This window comes from Electrophorus electricus, chromosome 14, assembly GCF_041902795.1.
Source record: "Electrophorus electricus isolate QZ-2024a chromosome 14, ASM4190279v1, whole genome shotgun sequence".
NCBI lineage: Eukaryota > Metazoa > Chordata > Actinopteri > Gymnotiformes > Gymnotidae > Electrophorus > Electrophorus electricus.
This window is the reverse complement of record NC_137510.1, coordinates 6,579,836-6,599,505: the sequence shown is the minus strand read 5'-3', so window position 1 is coordinate 6,599,505 and position 19,670 is coordinate 6,579,836. Positions and strand designations below refer to the sequence as shown.

Genomic DNA, 19,670 nt, shown 5'->3' with positions numbered 1-19,670 from the left:
ATGCATCCCTTCATTAAAGGTCACACCCATGCTGTTCAACAGGGGTTCACACTGGGTTTTGTACCTCACAGTGGGGGTTCATTAACCATGGGTATGCTCCTGATGGCCTCAAAGTACCAGCACACTTCTGGCACCATTTGTGAAAAAGGCTGAGGATGGCAACCACAAACAAGTCCTGCAGGTGGCAAACATGCTCTGACCACAAGGCCAAAGAGCCAGCTCTCTGGCACAGCAGCCAGAGCACCCATTTTACTTTCCTGAGTGACGGTCTCCATCACCACCCTCACCTTCAGGGAGTGATGGTCTCCATCATAATCATACTTTCTAGCATATTGATGTTGTACCGGGTCACAGAATACATTTCTAAACTTACAAGTTTTAGGTCCACATTAGAAAACTATTTAACAAGGTTTCCTTATTCAGAAATAATTAATGCTGAAAAAAAAAACAATAGTAGATTATTAAATGGATTTATGAAAACAGAAGAAAAAAATGCATATGAGAAGAAAATTATATGCATTTAGCTTCCATGTTGCCTTATGTGAGTCAAAAAGCTGCATATCATTTGAATTTGATGAGTCATTTGGTGTTTTGTTGTGATTTTTAATACATTTCAGTAAATACAACCAAGATAATATTCCACGAGAAGGCCCTCATTCCATTCATGACAGCTGGAGAGTCCCAGCATGTCAAAGTGATTTTCCACACATTCACGCCTCATTCCAGTCTGAGCCGATGATTTGCTGCCACACACACACACACACGCCTGTCATATTGGTAAGCTAAGAGAGGCGCAGAGCTGTGTGCTATCATCACTGTACGGACTTGAGCCTTTGAAATGGTGGTAATTACCTTCTTCCCTGTCAGGCTAAAAATAGCATCAATGAACAGTACAGCAAGCAGAATCAGAGTCTACAAACTCCACTAGCCACATGTGGTTAAGGAAGATGTGGTTGTTTGCTGTCAGACTAAACTGTTCTCAGTCATCGAAGACCATGTTTGAAAATATACTTCATCTAAATCCTGACTCAACTGAGTGGGTCTTGATAAATGACTTTGGACAAGCAGCACAGACATGAGAGTCAGTGGCCTGTGAAGTCAATTTATCTTTAGTGTCTGAATTGTGTCTAGGAAACACAGAATACAATACTGTATCAATGAACTTAGCTTACTCTGCTCAACAACCTCAAATACCTCAGTCCCACTTAGGTACACTGGGTTTTGAGATGCTGTGTTGGATTGTAGAATTATCTTGTGAAATGTTCTATTTACTATTACACTCACTTAATCCCCTCATATGTAATTATAAGCAAAATTTTAAAAAATGAATAAATATAATAAAACATTTTGTTAATTGGAAAAAAAAATCTTAAAACAGATACTATCCATGGCTAAATTGCAAGGTTACATATAAAAACAAACTGATAATACAGTGTCTTTATACAATGTGTTTTGGAGATTTTGAAATTCACTTTTCTCATTGCAAATTGATGATAGAAGCAATGGCATCTTGTATTTCTTATTTATTCATTCAGTTTACTTTATTACTTTGGCCTGCATATTTTGATCTTTCACTGTAGGACTATAATATTGATTATAGATTTGTAAAGTGAGCATGTTGCCATCAGTTCACATGTAATTTAGTTCACAGGACAGCTTCTAAAACCAGTACTAAATCCAACCTTGTAAACCTTTTCCTGATAGGCCTTTAAATATATCTTATGGAATTAACGCTCACACACAACTTTACATCCTTTTATGTGATAACTACTGATGTTTTCTCACATGCTTGAGATGCATGTCAACATATTAAAATTTTATAGACACACTGCAACACAGCTTAAACTGTAACGTTGGCCCGAGTGCTGCAGACTCCCTTGACATGGTGAAACATTAATTAATGAATAACATAAAAGACAATGGTGGCACTCAGACATAGTAACAACATTAAACACAAACACACTTAAACGGAACATCAACATGAACACGCATAAACAGTTTACATCAGCACTAACACCTACACTAACAGGGACATAAGCAAAGATATCAATAACAACCAACGAACAGGCTCACACAGACGGGGGTTTAAATAAACAGAACACTGAACCCCGTGCAGGTGTGTGCCACTTGAGCCAGGCGTGGCTACATACACATGTGAACCCCCTGCACGCAGGCCATACCATGTGACTCATGGGGAGGGGGGTGCATCCCGTGACATAAACAAGCATCTGTGTTACTTAAAAATGCCTTTATTTAATTTTTGAAATACATTAAGATAGCATACTTTATGTGAAGTTTGTTGGTATTAATTATAAATTAATACACACATACATACATACATACATATATACAAACATATATATATATATATATATATATATATATATATATATATATATATATATATATATATATATATATATATATATACACACATATATATATACCACTTTTTACAACAGATATTGTCACAAAGCAGCTTTACAAATGTTCAAGTCCAAGCCACCAGTGAGCAAGCCAAGGAGCACAGTAGCAAGGAAAATCTCCATAGCGCATTTTGAAGAAACCTTGAGAGGAACCAAGACTCGGGGGGGGGGGGGGGTTTCATCCTCCTATGGCTGACAATGCTCACCACAATAATAACAATTTTAAGAAAAAAGTAAATTAAAAAAAAAAGAGAAAATAACTAATTAGTATCTAATCCAACTTTCTAGAAGTCCTAGTCTTGTCTTGATGGTGTGCATGTGTCCGAAACCCATCCCGCAAGAGAACGTCCATTAAGGGCAATAGGCAAGTAATTGGCTAGGGTGGAGGTGTGGTGGGCTACAGCAGGGAACATCAGGGGGTAGTGGGTGTAGCCATGGCATCTGAGACGGGTTGAGGCTCAGTAACATCATGACATCAGGGATAGGTGTACCTTGGCAGAAAGAGAGACTAGATAATTAGACATGTTCAGGTATGAGGATGTGTAAATTAGGGAACTATAATGTGCAATGATGGACTCTGGCAGATCTCGCTATGGCAACACAGCTGAAAGGAAAGAGCCAGAAGGAAACACAGGCATGAGGCACCCTGGAACACGCCACTCTCAGTCAACAAACTTGAGGGACAAAAGAGAGGTGAAGTAACATCTTCATAACATTCCAGTTTACCATAACTCTCAATGCCCATGGACCCCTAGAGCTACACTTTTACCTAATATGGGACGTAGTTAATAAAATGCCTGACTATACAGATGTTCAGCATAGCCTTAAATATTGAGATTGTGTCTGAATCTCAAACATTTACAGGAAGGTTATTCCATAGTGTGGGAGCTTTATAGGAAAAGGCTGTGCCTCCTGCGGTAGATTTTTATATTCTTGGTACTAGTAAAGAGCCTGCACCTTTTGATCTAAGCAGATGTGGTGGATCGTAATGCACTAAGAGTTCTCTAAGATACTCTGTGGCAAGACCATTCAGTGCTTTGTAGGTATTAGAAGTATTTTATAATCTATACAAAATTTTACTGGGAGCCAATGTAAAAGTGATGTGATCAATTTTTCTAGTTCTAGTAAGAACTCTGGCTGCTGCATTTTGAATTAGCTGGAGCTTGTTTAGATACTTAATGGTAAAGCCAGATAGTAAGCTATTACAGTAATAGCTCATTATTATCTCATTAAAGAAATTCATGAACTCATTACTACTGTGTGATGTAATCTGAACATTTGTGTCAGTTTTGTTCCAAGTTAGATGTGCAATTGTACTAAAAAGAAATCTAGGATTATTTTTGTTATTTTCTATTAGGGTCGAGATATAAGCTGTTAGAGCGGTAATAAGTGCTTTTCTATACTTGATAAGGATCTCTTAGTGTGGTGCCATTTATGTTCTTTTTTTCAAGTGTTTTGTTTTAAATTGTAAATGTGGTCATTATACCAAGGTACTACATTTTTGTCCCTAATTTTTTTATTCTTATGTGGAACAACATCATTGAGTGTGCAGTGGAATACTGATTCTAAGTCTTCAGTAATTTGATTAAGTTCCATGGGGTTTCCTGGTTGCAAATTCTAAGTCTGGGAGATTCGCAATAAATCTAGGTGATCGTGATCATGATCATGCGTCTGGTATGATAGTGAGGCGAGGTTACTATATTGTGGCTCATATGTAGTTCAAATTAAATTAGGGAATGGTCTGAGATGGCATCTGTCTAGGGTAATATAGCTAGCTACGTTCTCTATGTCTACACTGTGTGTCAGTACTAAGTCAAACATATGTCCATCAGAGTGTATGGGTTCTTATTCACTGGTTGAAAAAATTTATTCTAATATATTAATACTAAAGGCTGATCTCTGAGGGTCTTGGGCACTATCATAGTGAATATTGAAATCCCCAACAATAATGGCTCTTTCTAGTAGAGTGACTAGATTAGAAAGGAAATCTGCAAATTCCTTGTAGTGGAAGTGGCTGGGTGGGATTCTTATCGCTGGCTTTATCACTACCTCACTATCTAGATTGTTAACTACTTAACGCTGAAAGGACTTTTACTGCAGAAAGAATTATGTAACGGTACTCTTTTTAGACAACATACTGAAAATAATTTGCTTCTTCTGTAGAATTCTGCTTTTCAGAACTTAAAGGTGCTCTACATAAGCAATGTGTTGTTTTGTACCTTTTAATTGCTTGCATTTTTCTTAAAGTAAAATTAAATAAGGCCTACTTTATGTGACTTACAAATAAATTGCTACATTTGTTTCGGGACCCTGTGTTCCTATGACTCTATGCTTGTTCATTGAATTTTCTAGGAAACATCCTCACAGGGCCCTATATTCTACATGTGTTCCCCATTTGTAATTTTATGTACAACTCTATTTTTCAGGGCCTTATGTTCCCAAGCCTTATATTTCCAAATGTTTTAGTACACTATGGTTCCCAGATCAGGGCTAGAGTTCAGGGTTTGAGATTTTATCATGATCTTCGATGCCCTTTCACAAGTTTCCTTAATGTATCACATTGAGGAAACATGAAGCTGAATCTACTTGGGGAATTTACGGCCCTGGAAACACCCCTGCTGTAGGTCTGCCTAGTGATGTATGTCTTAGGGTGAATCTGGTGCTGTAAAATGGCCTCATACTCCTTGGCCAATATATTTAAAAAATTGTTGTTGCATTGTACCTCTGGCTCTCAGGTGCATGTCCTCATGATCCAAAATGGAGAGTTCTTATATACATCACTTATATACAAAATTTAATTTTATATTATATACAAAATTTCTTCTAAGCCCTCTTGCAAATTATACAATACATCCTACATAAAATAACATTATTATATGGATGTTGCATCATTCTAAAAAACTGCATTGATGAGTTTGGTTGCCAGGCTTTTCTTCAGGTGAAGCTATAAAGCCAGGGTAGGTTCTTGTTTTTGAAGTGCTGTATGAAAACCACATGTCTAAATTAGCCCTTTTCAATTACCAGGCCTCTTTGGTGTTCCTATTCAGGTGTATACATTACTGTGCAAAGGTCTTACATACACCAATATTAATATGATAAAAGTGATGTGTGTATATGTGTGTGTGTGTGTGTGTTTTCCAACATATGTTACAATCATATGTTGTCACACACGTCACACAGGTTAAGTTTCAAACATCTCAATGTTTGACTTGCAAAAAAAATTCAAACACACTCAAAGACTTTCAGATGGGCAGATCAGAGCCCCACTCACAAAAGGAACCCAACTCGTCAAACAGAACCGGAGCTTTGTGGAAAAGAACAAAAAGGAACAAAAAGCAGTCAGAGTCAAAATGAGAAGGAAAGCATTTATTATATTTACACACTGCCCTGCTAAATAACTTTAAAATAATTTTCAATATTTGGATTGTTTTTACCAATCTCTTAGAATAGTCTTAGAATATAGTTCATTAAAACCACAAAGAAGCTTTTTTTTTTTTTTTTTTTACATGTCAGTGCAGAAAAAATCTCTTAAATATTATTTTATGGTTATTGTATATACTGTATATACTTAACTATTAGATACACTCCACAGTTTTATGGAAATGAGCAGCAAATGTAAGGCAGGCCAGATGACATTTTCACGAAAGCAACTGATAAGAAGTGCCATGCTGATATGTTTTCCTGTAGCTCAGCTGGTGGGACTAGATGCTAACACCAAGGTCATGGGTTTCTTGAACTCATCTCCTTGTATTCTCATTGCTTTTCTTTAAAACTGATCCTTAAAATATTTTACATTACATTTACAGCATTTGGCAAATATTTGTATCCAAAAAGACTTGAATATATTTTTTAATATGTGTGCTTCTGGGAAATTGAACCCATAACACAGGTGTTGCCAGAATCTTACTCTACCTTCTTCTGCAGGTGTCGACATAATTAATCCCTAACTTGTCCTAAAGACCCAATCAGCAAGCCAGAGGTAACAGCGTTAAGGAAAAACTCCATAAGAGCCTTCCTCCCTATGAGGAAGAAACCTTGAGAGCCACCAGTCCCATAGGGGAATCCATATTCTTCTGAACAAGGATCTTTTCAGAGATGGCAGATGACTGATGATTCTCAAATGCTATTGAAATGATTATTTTAGTTGTGACATAAATGCATCTCAAATTTGTCTCTTTTTTCATCTTTTTAATCACTTTATTGCTCCTAAGAGGCTTTTAAGAAATAAACTCTTAAATGACCCTTAGTCAATCCTAAAATTAGAAGCTCCACTCTCAAATTCAGCATTTTTTTCCTATAGGAGATAGTCAATTCTATTGTAATTCTTAAATCTTTTGCAGTGTTCAACAGCGATCCCTGGCAGTGAGCGTTGGATGGCTTTTTGCAGTTTAGATCATATATTGTCATGATTGTAAGGATTGTTGTAGCTCATGTATTGTCATGATTGTAAGGATTGTTGTAGCTCATGTATTGTCATGATTGTAAGGATTGTTGTAGCTCATGTATTGTCATGATTCTAAGGATTGTTGTAGCTTATATATTGTCATGATTGTAAGGATTGTTGTAGCTCATGTATTGTCATGATTGTAAGGATTGTTGTAGCTCATGTATTGTCATGATTGTAAGGATTGTTGTAGCTCATGTATTGTCATGATTGTAAGGATTGTTGTAGCTCATGTATTGTCATGATTCTAAGGATTGTTGTATCTTATATATTGTCATGATGGTAAGGATTGTTGTAGCTTATATATTGTCATGATGGTAAGGATTGTTCCCCTAAACACATTAAAAGGTTTTTTATGCCAGAGATGCAATTTTGCACCAGCTTTTTGATGTTTTTGGAAACTGTTAGTCACTTCATGTGGCTGACGTGACCAAGAGCTGATTGTTGACCCGCCTTTACAGCTGACACATACTGCTAGTTGGTATTTACCTAATGTGAGTCACCTCAGTATCATTTCAGTTGCAATTTTACATCAGAGTCCTTTTCATGTCTTTTCATTATTTCAATGTTGATGCTGCCTGAAACAAACAACTCACAAATATTTACCTCGATGTCTTGTGCATCATCTGGACTCAGTAAAACATCTAACAACAGAACTGTACATAGAAAAACAGTGAAATGATCTTAGCTTATCGTTGAGGCACACTATTTAGGCACTGCATGACATGAAAGGTATTACTGTGTTTCCTATCCTTAAATGTGTCTTCTAAAGCACTCATTTAGTATGCAACTTTTCCATTATGCAAGCATACTAAAGCAGTTATAAAACAGTGACTTATTCTACAACTGTGACATGTACCACAGAGCCTTAGGTTAAAGTGAATGTTTAGAATGTTGATGTCTTTAAATCTTTCATATACTGCTGTAGTCCTAAACCAACATAGGCTGGCTTTTTTCATTCCATAAAAATTTATTCTAAATCTTTTTTTTTTTTTTTTTTTTTGTGGGGGGTTGTAGAATGTCCCAAGCTCAGAAGAGCTGCTTGGTTGTGTTCCATGTGAGAGTCAGAGATAAGGACTTATTTTATTTGGGTGACTCATTCAAGTAGCAGAGTAGCAGGACCAACATTTGCCTAAAAGAAAATCTATTAAACTTTTATTTTCAGTGCATGGTTTGCCTTGTAATGTACTATTTAGCATAGTGTCATATGGAAATATCAAATTTAACTGCCTTTTCAGAACATTTTACAGTAAACTAAAGAACTGACCAGTACTATGCAATGGCAACATCACAATATAAATGAAAGAGTTGTGTACGCCTACTTTGTTATATGAATTCTTTGCCAGATGTCAGCGTAAGTTAAGAAAATGAAACCCCAAAATTATTCCAGTAACACAATTGCCACCATCATCTTTGAGCTGCTAACTGATGAGATGCAGTCATTTCTTCTCACACATGGCTCCTCCGATGCCCCCTCATTTCACTGTCACATCTAGTCACATTGCTGTTTGTCATCTCTCTTTGTCAGAGTTGTCCTCCAATCAAAACAGTCCTCAGAACAGACATGGTTTGGACCAGCTACTGTGTTGGGGGTAGGTGGTGGCAGGGTGCTATTAGTTCAGTTATTTAGCTTAAACTGCACTCTAGTACCTCTCTTTAAGCATTTTAGTTGGCCTTTACTACTGCTACCAAAAGTAATAATAATACTAATAATAATAATAAGAAGAAAAATGTGGTATCTGGCACCAGACTGTAAGGGGGTGACCAGTGAATGCAGATGAGAGCACAGTGGGGGCTCCCAAGATAACAATCCAGTGTTTGAAGTTTTAAAGGATTGATATGTGTTTATTTGTGTTATGCTGTTTGAAAAAATAAAAATGTTATTAGCACTGAAAATGGTGTCCCCTTGTTCTTTTTCGCCGCCAATGCTGCACTGGTGTATTGGTGTTGGAATGTTGGGATGTCACTGCAGAGCTTGAGGTGAACGAGCGATGCATTTATGAACTCAAATGTGGGAAGAAAACAGAACCCAACAGAAAGGAGTGCCGAGTGTTATCCGTGAGGGGGCAGGAATGTGTCCATCCAACCAACACCAAGGCAGATGACTGGGGTAGTACAGCTGGTGCCTGGTGAGAGGGAGAGGACACACATCTGCCTGGTTCACTACAAAGGTGAGGAAGCCATACGACCTAGCACCATTGACCAAAGGCGCTGAGACAGAAAAAGCAGATTTCATTCTGAGCACAAAGGCACCACAGCACAGTGTTGCAGAGCAGAGGAGCTTGAGGAAAAGAGGACACCATGCTAGCCAATGCCATGAACTTGAACTGGCAGGACAAAGGGAGCAGAATTGTCCAATGAGAGGTGGGCAGCCTCAGTAAAAACAATCCTCAGCATCAATACTACAGCCAGGAAATTTGGCTGCCGCTGTGTACTTTGGGTTAAGTGTAGTGTCGAAAACCGCTTGTAAAAAACTTGCAACCAGCTCAAGTCCATCACTTGCAGACAAATTGACATGTGAGGGAGGAAGTGGCTCCTGGCTGTAGTGGGTGTAGTCACTGGGGCCATGTTTGACCTCAGGAGGAAAATGCTGAGTTTAAAGAAGAAGCAAGTGAAGCTGTCCACAGAAGCTAGTGGTGGAGCAGAGTCACAGAGTCATGGCTTCCTGGCTATATAGTTTTTGTTTTCCATGTGGGAAGTTTCCAGCTCTGGAGGAGCTGAACATGCAGCTTCAAAGTTGGTTGGTGGAACTCCTGGGATGAGGTGCACTGTCAAGTCTAAGGACCCATCACTTTTTGTGAAACCATCAGTGCTGCAGCAGCTGAACTGTACTAGTTAGTGGATCAGTACAACTATGGCGAATAACCACCAGCAGCACCTTTGTCAGGGTAAATCATGAAGAAAGTTGAAAGTAAGGAGGGCAGCAGTAATTAATAAAGAGGTTTGTGAGACACTTGAGACATTGTGTAACATTTGGCAGTGGAGTGGGTCAGTCTTAACAGAAGAGCAGAAAAAGGTGCTGTGGGAGCTTCTGCATCATGACAGTGACATCTTCATAGCCATGGAAAAAGACTATACACAGACCAAGTTAGTGCAACGTTAACACTGGCAATGCTTTAACGATTCAGCTTCATCCCCACAGCTCCCTTTATCTAAAAAGGAAGCCACAGAATAACAAGTAAAAGAGATTGTAACTGTGGGAATCATCAAGTCATCAAATAGTCCCTGAGCAGTGCCAGCAGATCTGGCAAAGGAAAATAATGATAGCTGTCATTTCTGTGTAGACTATCAGTGACTCAGCATGGTTACTAACTTGTACTCGCGCCCATGCATTGACGATTAGATCAGCTTGATAGCTCAGTGTGGTTTAGTTCACTAGGTCTGCAGAGCATGTACTGGCTGTAGACCCCAAAAAGAAGATTACGTTCACACTAGGCACCAGACTCTGGCAGTTCAAAATTATGGCTTTCAAACTGAATAATGCACTGGCCACATTTGAATGTTTGCCACATTCCAGTGAGACAGAGGCTGAGCATACACATATTACTCTACACCCTATGTGTGAGCACTGGTGCTAGTGTTTCCTAGGACAGGCAGCTAATTCATTGTGGACACAGACGGTAGCAATAAAGGCATCAGTGCCTTCCTCTCATAGGCCCAGGACAGGGTTGAGTGTGTTGTAGCCTGCTGTAGTCACTGTATTTGATCAAAACTACCATGTGATTAGGACAGAGTACATGAGCCAGTTGGCATGGGGCACTTCACCATGTGGAAAACTCTATAGCAGCTGCAGTGGTGATTCTACTGGCAGGCTCTAATACTGACATAGAGCTCTATGTGCACTGCTGCGACCATTGTACGACCAACAAATGGCAGAAGTCACATGCACCACAGCAGTCACATGCACCTGTTCAGTCCCTCTACACAGGTGCCCATGGAGAGAATGTCTGGCCCCTTTCCCACCATTTATGTCAGGAACTGTTATGTCCTACTTCACGTTGTGGCTCGAGGTGTATGCAGTCCCAGACCAGAGCACTGCCACAACAGCGAATCAGCAGGTAAAGGAGTTCTTTCCTGATTTGCGCTGCCAGAGTGACTCCATAGTGACCAGAGGTGCATCTTGGAATTAGTGGTCATGGCTGAGATATGCATCCAGCTGGGCATCCACAATGACAGTCTCATAGATTCTATCAAGTGGATGCTCGCCATTCAGCTGGCCATCGTTACATCTCAGCACCAGTATGACTGAGACTGCCATTTACCCTGGTCTTACTGGCATGCCACTTTACTGTGCAGGAGTTACCTGGATTCACTTCACCTCTGATGTTCATCCATAACACTCAAGATGCTAGAGGAGCTCATTGTTAGCCAAGGTCAGAGAAGAACAATGTGCCCAGTGTGGGTGCGCTATGGAGCTCTGCCAACATCTTAAAACTGTACCCCAGCTCACCAGGGACAACCAGAGTATAGAGTAGACACATGAGTGGGGCCCAGAAATGCACTGGCTAGAACACCAGAGAAGCCAAGCACCAGCTACTGGTGAATACAACAGTCACTCAAGACTGTAAAACCAGGCAGACTAACCTGTACACCGCCTGGATTGACTACAGGAAAGCCTATGATTCAATAGCCCACACATGGATCCTGGAATGCTTAAGGCTGGATAACATTAACAGGACACTAAGAACCTTCATCAAGAACTCAATGTAGCTGTGGAAGACAACCCTAGAGGCAAATTTCAAGCCAATAGCACGAGTCACCATCAAGTATGGGATTTACCAAGGAGATGCCCTGTCCCCTCAGTGAAATCATCACAAAGACTGGCTATGGATACTGGCTACAGAATGGAGCAACCATCATCCCTCTCCGCTACATGGATGATATCAAGCTGTAAGCCAGAAGTGAACAAGACTTCATCTCACCAATCCATCTCACCAGGATAGAGAGGCGAGGCAGTACACAATTCCAGAGAGGAGCAATAATGATGATAGATGACAGCAAATTTTTTAAAAAGGGTCCATGATCATATGTTATTAGGAAAACAATACCGGAGATCACAATGAAACCAGGAATGCTAAGTGAAACAAAGAGACATGGAGTGAAACATGGAGATAAGTACAAACCAAAACACTGAGATTATACATGAAATGTCTATGACCCAACAACAGCAAGAAGCACAATGACCAACAACCCCAATGAGCAAATGGGATATAAGCACACAGCCTAATCAGGGGAAATGAGACACACATTTCTGACATGATAAAAGGGCAGAAGCAGAAGTGAAATGGAAACAATAACAAAACCTTATGGGACTTAGCACCACGGGAACCACAATGCCAAAGAGGAAAACTGTGACAATAATAATAATAATAATAATAATAATAATAATAATAATACCACCAACAACAACAACAATAATAATAACAATTCAAATATTAGTTTTGTTTTGCCAAATTATGTTTAACCTAACCTTGTATTTGTAAATAAAATACACAGTAATAGGTTATGTGAACTGTGTTTTTTTTCTACCCATCACTTAGAATTTAAGATATTGATATGGACTATTGTATTATGGTACAATATAGTATATTATAGCATACAATATGGTATAAGCCTGAGAAACTTTAAGATATCTTATCATTTTTAGGAATTTGTAGGTGATACCACTCCTAAATGTTAGTATAGGCTTCAAGCAGTGCTGCTATCCATCTGTTTGGTCTACTTACTCTTGCCTTTAGCTTGAATCTGAAAATAGTGATATTTTATACCTTACGATGTGGGGCTAAAGATCACTTCATTTTTCAGGACAAAAGACCTGTAGGTTTTGACATTAAACAGTGGCTACATCAATCAAGTTATGCTGTGGTGATTGTTTTTTGGTGATCTCAGTTTAGCCAAAATAGGGTCAGGGTTTTTGGTATGGTAAATATAATGCTTGCCATGCAAAAAATAAATGGTTAAATGGTGAAGTTAGAATCAAAGTCAGATTTATTTATATAGTGATTTTTACACACGCATCACAAAGCAGGTTTTGTTGCTGATGCACAGGACTGGTCTATGTTGGCATCATCTCTGCATTAAAATGCAAATAAAACAAAAAGATGTATATTTGGAAAAATGAATACCACATGATCAGTACCCATGTCAGTGATTAGCATATTGCTCCTGCAGGTTTATCTATAGCAGTATGACTGGGAAAGAGAGAGCCTGACGTGACCACAGTCCTGAGGGCTGCCTGTGACATTGCATTGCTCTCAAATTATTGTCACAAACTTGAGCGAACGCACAAAGAGGCTGGACAACAGCATCAACATCTCAGATTACTAGAAAACTATATAACTGGGGGGTTCCAGGCTCTGCACCTTTATATGTAGAAAACTAACTAAAAACCTGAGTAAATAAGTAAGTCTTAAGCCTGTGTCTGGACACAACTGGAAGGCTGTTCCATAACTCAGGACCTTTATAGGAGAAGACTGTACCCTTGACTGTAATCTTACTTATTTTAGGCACTAAGAGAAACCCTGTATTTTTAGAGTGCCTTGGGTGAGGTGAGTTATTGTATGCAATGTGTTCATTGACCATATATCACTTTATATGTCAACAAAAGAGTTTTAAAATTGATCCAAAACTTAACTGGGAGCCAGTGCAGAGCTGCACAAACATGACTAATGTCATTGAATTTTTTAACCCTTGTTAGGACTCTAGATGCTGAATCCTGTACCAGTTGGAGTTTATTTAGTGACCTTTTAGAGCATCCAATTAGAAGACCATTACAGTAATCCAATCTTGATGAGATAAACGCGTAGACCAATTTCTCTGCATCTGATAAGGAAAGTAAATGTCTCAGTTTAGCAATATTATGTAAATGCAAAAAGGCATGTTTAGTAACATTATATATGTGTGTGTCAAAAGAAACGGCACAGTCAATCATAACATGCAAGTTTTTTTACAACAGGTTTGGGTGTTACTGAAAAGTCATTTATATTTAGTAGAATGTTAGATAAATTATTTCCAAGCAGTAGCACCTTGGCCATATGAGGATGGGCCCCACCTTTGAGTCTTGGTTCCGCTGAAGGTTTCTTCCTCATGCTCTAGGGAGTTTTTCCTAGAGCATGAGGAAAAAAAGCGCTATATAAATAAATTTGATCTGATTTGATTTTTAGAATTTATAATGAGAAATTTAGTCACTATCCAGTTTTTTATTTCCTTTGCACAGTCCCCAATTTAATTAATTGGATGCATCACCAGAATTAGAATATATATATCATCCATCATGAGGGACACATCCACTCCTACTCGGGTCTGCACAGCACACCTGCCACGCTCACAATCACAATCTCAGTAACAATCAGTTTCTGTGTTTTTGTTTGTCCAACCTCTTCTTGAGGATTGACCATAGGTTCTCAATGGGATCTGGGGAGCTTTCTGACCATGGACTCAAAATTTCAATATTTTGTTCACCGAGCCACTTGATTATCACTTTTGCTTTGTAACAAGGTGCACTGTCATTCTAGAAAAAAATCACTGTTCATCACCAAATTGCTCCTGGATCATTGGGAGAAGTTGCTCTAGGAGGATGAGAGATCTCAGGCAAAATTTTGAGCAAACCCACTCCCTTAGATGAGAAGCAACCCCACATATGAATGGTCTCAGGATGCTTCACTATTGGAATGACACAGGACTCATGGTAGCACAATGTGTCCATATGTCCCAAACAGTCTGAAGGGGGCTTCATCAGAGAAAATAACTTTACTCCAGTCCTCTGTAGTCCAAATACCTATACTTCCTGCAGAATGTGAGTCTGAAAAGAAGTGGCTTCTTTGCTGCCCTTCTTGACACCAAGCCATCTTCCAAAAACCATCGCCTCACTGTGTGTACAGATGCATTCACACCTGCCTTCTGCAGTTCCTGAGCAAGCTCTGCACTGGTGGTGACCTGATCCCATAGCTGCATCCTCTTTAAGAGATGGTCTTGACGCTTGATTGAATTTATGGGGTGCCCTGAACTGAATTGAATTTCTCTCCTTGAAGTTCTTGATGATTCGATAAATTGTTGAATTAAATCAGATGCCTTATCCTCGTTAACACTTTCTTCTGAGCTAATGAGAAGATCACTGAAATTATGTTAGCAGGCCATTTTGGGGCAGAGCTGAAATGCAGTGCCTGGAACGCAGTGTTTTTATGATTAAGGAAATTTTCATGGCAAGGAATGACTTTGCAATCAATTGCAATTTATATGATCACTCTTCACAATCTAGAGTCAATGCAAATTGCCACCATAAAAACTGAAGCAGCAAACTTTGTGAAAAACAAAATTTGTGCTAGTCTCAAAACAATTGGCCAGGACTGTACAATTATGTATAGGCCCCACCACGTCCTGAGTGATACCCATGCAATCAATAATTTATTGTAAGTTCATTTTATAAGAATCATGTGCCTTTTCAAAATGAATATTGAAATCTCCAACAATAATTACTTTATTAGTTGCCTGATAAGAAGTCCAAAAATTCTTGCAGAAGGTCTGAGCAGGGACCTAGATGTGGGTGTAAACAATATTAAGATAAATGACTGTGACATTATCTTGGTTGAAGACGAATCGGACATGTTGCAAAAATTAAGAATTACAAAGAGTTCATCTTGAAGCCTGATTTTTGACAGACGCCTATGTCTTTGACATATATTGTGGCTACACCACCTCCATGACCATTAGGACAGGAGTTATGAACATAGCTACAGCCAGAAGGAGAGGCTGGTCTGGTCCAGATTTCACTTAAGCAAAGCATGCTCAGATCATGGTCAGTAATTATTTCAATAACAGTTAGTTCTTTACGTAACAAAGATCTTATAAGTAATCCTAATTTCATATTAAAGTGGTTATTGCTATTAGCATGCTATAGTGTTGATTTTTTTTCTATTTTGGAAACGACAAGGAACATACAGTGTGCCTAGATGATGTCTCATTGCAGCTCACAGACAGTAGGTTTAACCTATTTGTCTGCTGCCTGGCCATGGCTCTAGTTAGTCAGTTCCCATTAACTGCCAGCACTCCTGCACTACCACTATAAAAGCCTAGCAGCTGTGCTAGCAGAAATGAGCACCCTCTCAAGAGGGGTGAATGCTGTCCTGCTTCAAGAGCCAGGCCTGCCCTCAAAAGGCCAGACCTGGGCTCAAAATTTGTCCAGTTATCTATAAAACTCACATTGTTTCCTGAGCACCATTTATCCAATAGTCGAGCACCCATAATCTGCTGTAGGTTTCGGCTCCATGCAAGAGCATATTACAGCATCTGATCATCCCCGCTAACTCACACACCTCTTTAACATTATTCTTAGTAATTTCTGGATGCCTCAACCCCACATCATTAGTGTTGACTTGTATAACAATTTAGAGGAATCTTGGAAAATTTATGTTTAGCCAGCACATTGAGATTTGCCCTGATGTCCAGCACTCTAGGCCACAGAATACATTTGACTATGACTGCCAGTGTCTCTAGAGGGATCGCTAAATTAACATGCTGTAGCTGCGAGTCCCCTATAACCAAAGATCATTAAACATCCCGTTCAGTCAATGTATTTCTGAGTGGGGCAAACCTGTCAAACATGCGAACCTGAAATAAACAGTCCTCAGCCCTACGGCTATGTCGCAGGGACATTACCCATTTGCCCCACTGCAAGGGTTTTAGTGCTATGACTGCAGCATCTGAGGCTGCTAAACACAAAATCCTTTCCATCAAGCTAATGATTAGCCTACCACTCTCACAGATAAATGTTTCATTAATGATGGAAGAAGAGTAGCTAAACACTCACCAGAATCAACACAAGCTGTTAGCTTTGGTTAGTTACCAGAAGATCACGCAGTGGCTCTGATGTCTAGTAGATTTGCCGATTTTGGAGTTGTATGTAGACTTGTCTAGAGGAAGATAAAAAAATAAACCGAGGACAGTAATGAATAAGAACCTAAGCAGTGACATTTGTGCAAAACAGTTTCAAAAACAGTATCACACTGACCAGAGCCATTAAAATTTATTACATCTCCTGCTATTGCTGTAAATAAAACCTTAATAATAATTCTTGCTGGCAAGATATGCCAGTATTCAACTTTCTTCACCTTTGTGTTATAGAGTTTTTATAAGAACATAAAACCATATTACTGTTAATCTAAGTATCTTGCTCTGAGACATTTCACTAAAACCCAGACTTTTGAAATGCAGTTGCTTCATTGAAATGGGATTTAAATTAAATTAGTTCTGTTGGGCTTTTGTGGTTAAAAAAAATGTAATGAATCATGAACATTTATGGAAGTATTAAGATTAGATGGAGATTTATGCCCCCTGCTAAACCCTTTTTAAAATTTAATTTTGCAAATAAAACCATGGGTGACTAGCCTACTTATTACACCAGCTGTTTGTGGCACACTGCTAGCTTTCTAAGTGAGTTTTTCTCTGCGGAAACACTTGAGGGAATTGAGATTTGTTTTGGTGGCCCTTGAAACTCTCAGGTCATGTTGAATGAGTGCGTGGGATGTTTGCTTAGCTAGCCTGACCCCAAGCAGACAGAGAATTGGTAGAATATGTTCACTCCCACCTGTCTTTCCATTTAACAATCTCTTTCTCACCCTCTGTCCCTTTCTCTCCTCCATCACTCCCTCCCTCTTTGCCTTTTAGACATCTGCTACACAACGTCTTCTCTTACTCGACACCCTTACTCATGCATACCAATCCTCTTTCCTGCTGCTATTTCTGTCTTTTTACACAGTATTAGGTCATGCCAACACCTATGAGTCTTGTCAATATGCCATTCATTATTACTATGTGGGCTTTTTTTTCTGTGTTCTTCAGAAAAGTTGTGACATTAGATGAGGTATTTCAGTAATCTTTGGTACTGCTGTATTTCCTACCAGGACAAACATTTTTGTCTCATTTCATTAGCTTAAAATCATACTTATGTGAGAAGCAACATAAAAGGCCACAAATGTCTGTCCTTTTTTCTCCACATTAGTTTCCCTCATGGGGAGGAAGGATAAATTATTAGTTTCTCTGTGCTGTAGTGGTAGTTTTATATATTAGACCTTTGAAGAGGTCCTGGTGATCTAAGCATGATTTCACATGCTAGTTAGTAGCCCTCTTGCGGTGCTTTTTAGATAAGAGCCTACTCTATATAAATCAGCAGGTTTCACTACCCTCACCGCAAGACATAGTTCCACATGGAATAGACATTATATGCTGTTTGAGCAAAAGGCTTTGCCTTCTTGTTGTTTATTTCTAACATTGCGGCATTAACAATGTGCCTGGCAGTGTGTGGCCACATCAAAAGGCTTTTGAAAGGGTCCATGAGAGTAGTCGCGAGTGCTTTTCACCCGTGGTGACCACCAGACTATTGACTGGCTGGCGCAGATCATGACCACACCCCATGCACTATTGTACTACAGCAGGCATTGTGTTAACAAGCTGACTATAATACCAGCTTCCACTTGCTTTGACAGTTCACATGGACTAGTATCGACTGCTTGTTTCCTCATGCTGTTGCCAAAACATATTGCCACACTGGAAGGTCAGCGTGCGAAGGCAATTCAACTAGAAGACATCTATCCCACACAATAACGTCTGCCGCTTTAGTACCTAAGCTGTCCTCAGCAGGGTTCCTTACAGGGCCTCACGATCATTCATAGACTAGAGCTGACATTTCCTGTATATCAGAAATCTGGAGCATGTTATGGAAAACTGAATGCTAAGCTCTTGCAGGGATCAGTAATCTGAACACGTGTGAATGCAGCGGCTGCCTCTCTGCAGAAAGCAAGGGAGAACTCATGTTAGGGCCACACTGTGCTGAAATGCTGATGGTGGGGAAGCAGTTTATTAAAGCACTACTCAGGCTCCTGTGTTATCAGATAGTTTGCTGTGCTTCACTGATCGGATTGCTGTTGTCGTGCAGAGGAGAAGAGGTTCTCAGCACACTCAGTCACAAATACTGTGCTCAGCTATGCTGGGTCTGGCTTTGGTCACTTCCACCATTTAGCTTTTTTTATTGTTTTCACAAACACACATTGGGGTTTGTGCTTTGCCATGCTATCCATATTATAACAAGAGACATGCAAAATGCATTGGCAAAAGTCATCTTTACAGTCTGAAATGAGGCCAATCGTGTGTATTGCTGAGTAAGTGGAGATCCAGTATGCATGTGTGCCTTAAAGGAATTGTCAGCACATCCACGTGGGTGTTTTTTTTCTGCACTGGAGTTTATTCCCTGTATGGCAGGACCTGAAGTGTAGACTTGCATTAGATGTTGCGGTACAGAATTTTGGTTTAGAGATTTCCTCTTAACAGACTGTATTAAATTCCTTGTCCTTGAACAAATGGTTGCCTTTGTCTAATGGAGGCGTTTCACTTACTGAAATGATCACATTACTAGACCTGTCTCTACTGATTTTGTAAACAGATTACTTATATATATATATATATATATATATATATATATATATATATATATATATATAGAGAGAGAGAGAGAGAGAGAGAGAGAGAGAGAGAGAGAGAGAGAGAGAGAGAGAGAGAGATGATATATTTTGTCTTTCACTTTAGGTACTGGCCAAATGCTTTCTGACTGAATGCACTGTGATTCCCCCAAAAGCTACAGTGCTAAGATGTCCATACTTGTTTAGAAGAAGTCACCTCTTTAGTAGTCTGGGCAGCAGTTTATAGTCCCTGTTTGTTGACATGAAATTCAGTGGTTATATTCAAAAGCTCTACATCTATTAAAGAATGGAAAGATGGAGACAGAGATGATTTCCAGGCTACTTAAGTTG

General features: G+C 39.2%; 1 protein-coding gene across 6 annotated transcripts in view; it reads left to right on the top strand.

The window, feature by feature from the left end:
- asic1c (acid-sensing (proton-gated) ion channel 1c) overlaps positions 1-19,670 on the top strand; it is a 66,700-nt gene that overhangs the window by 18,263 nt on the left and 28,767 nt on the right. The gene's annotated exons all lie outside the window — the stretch shown is intronic.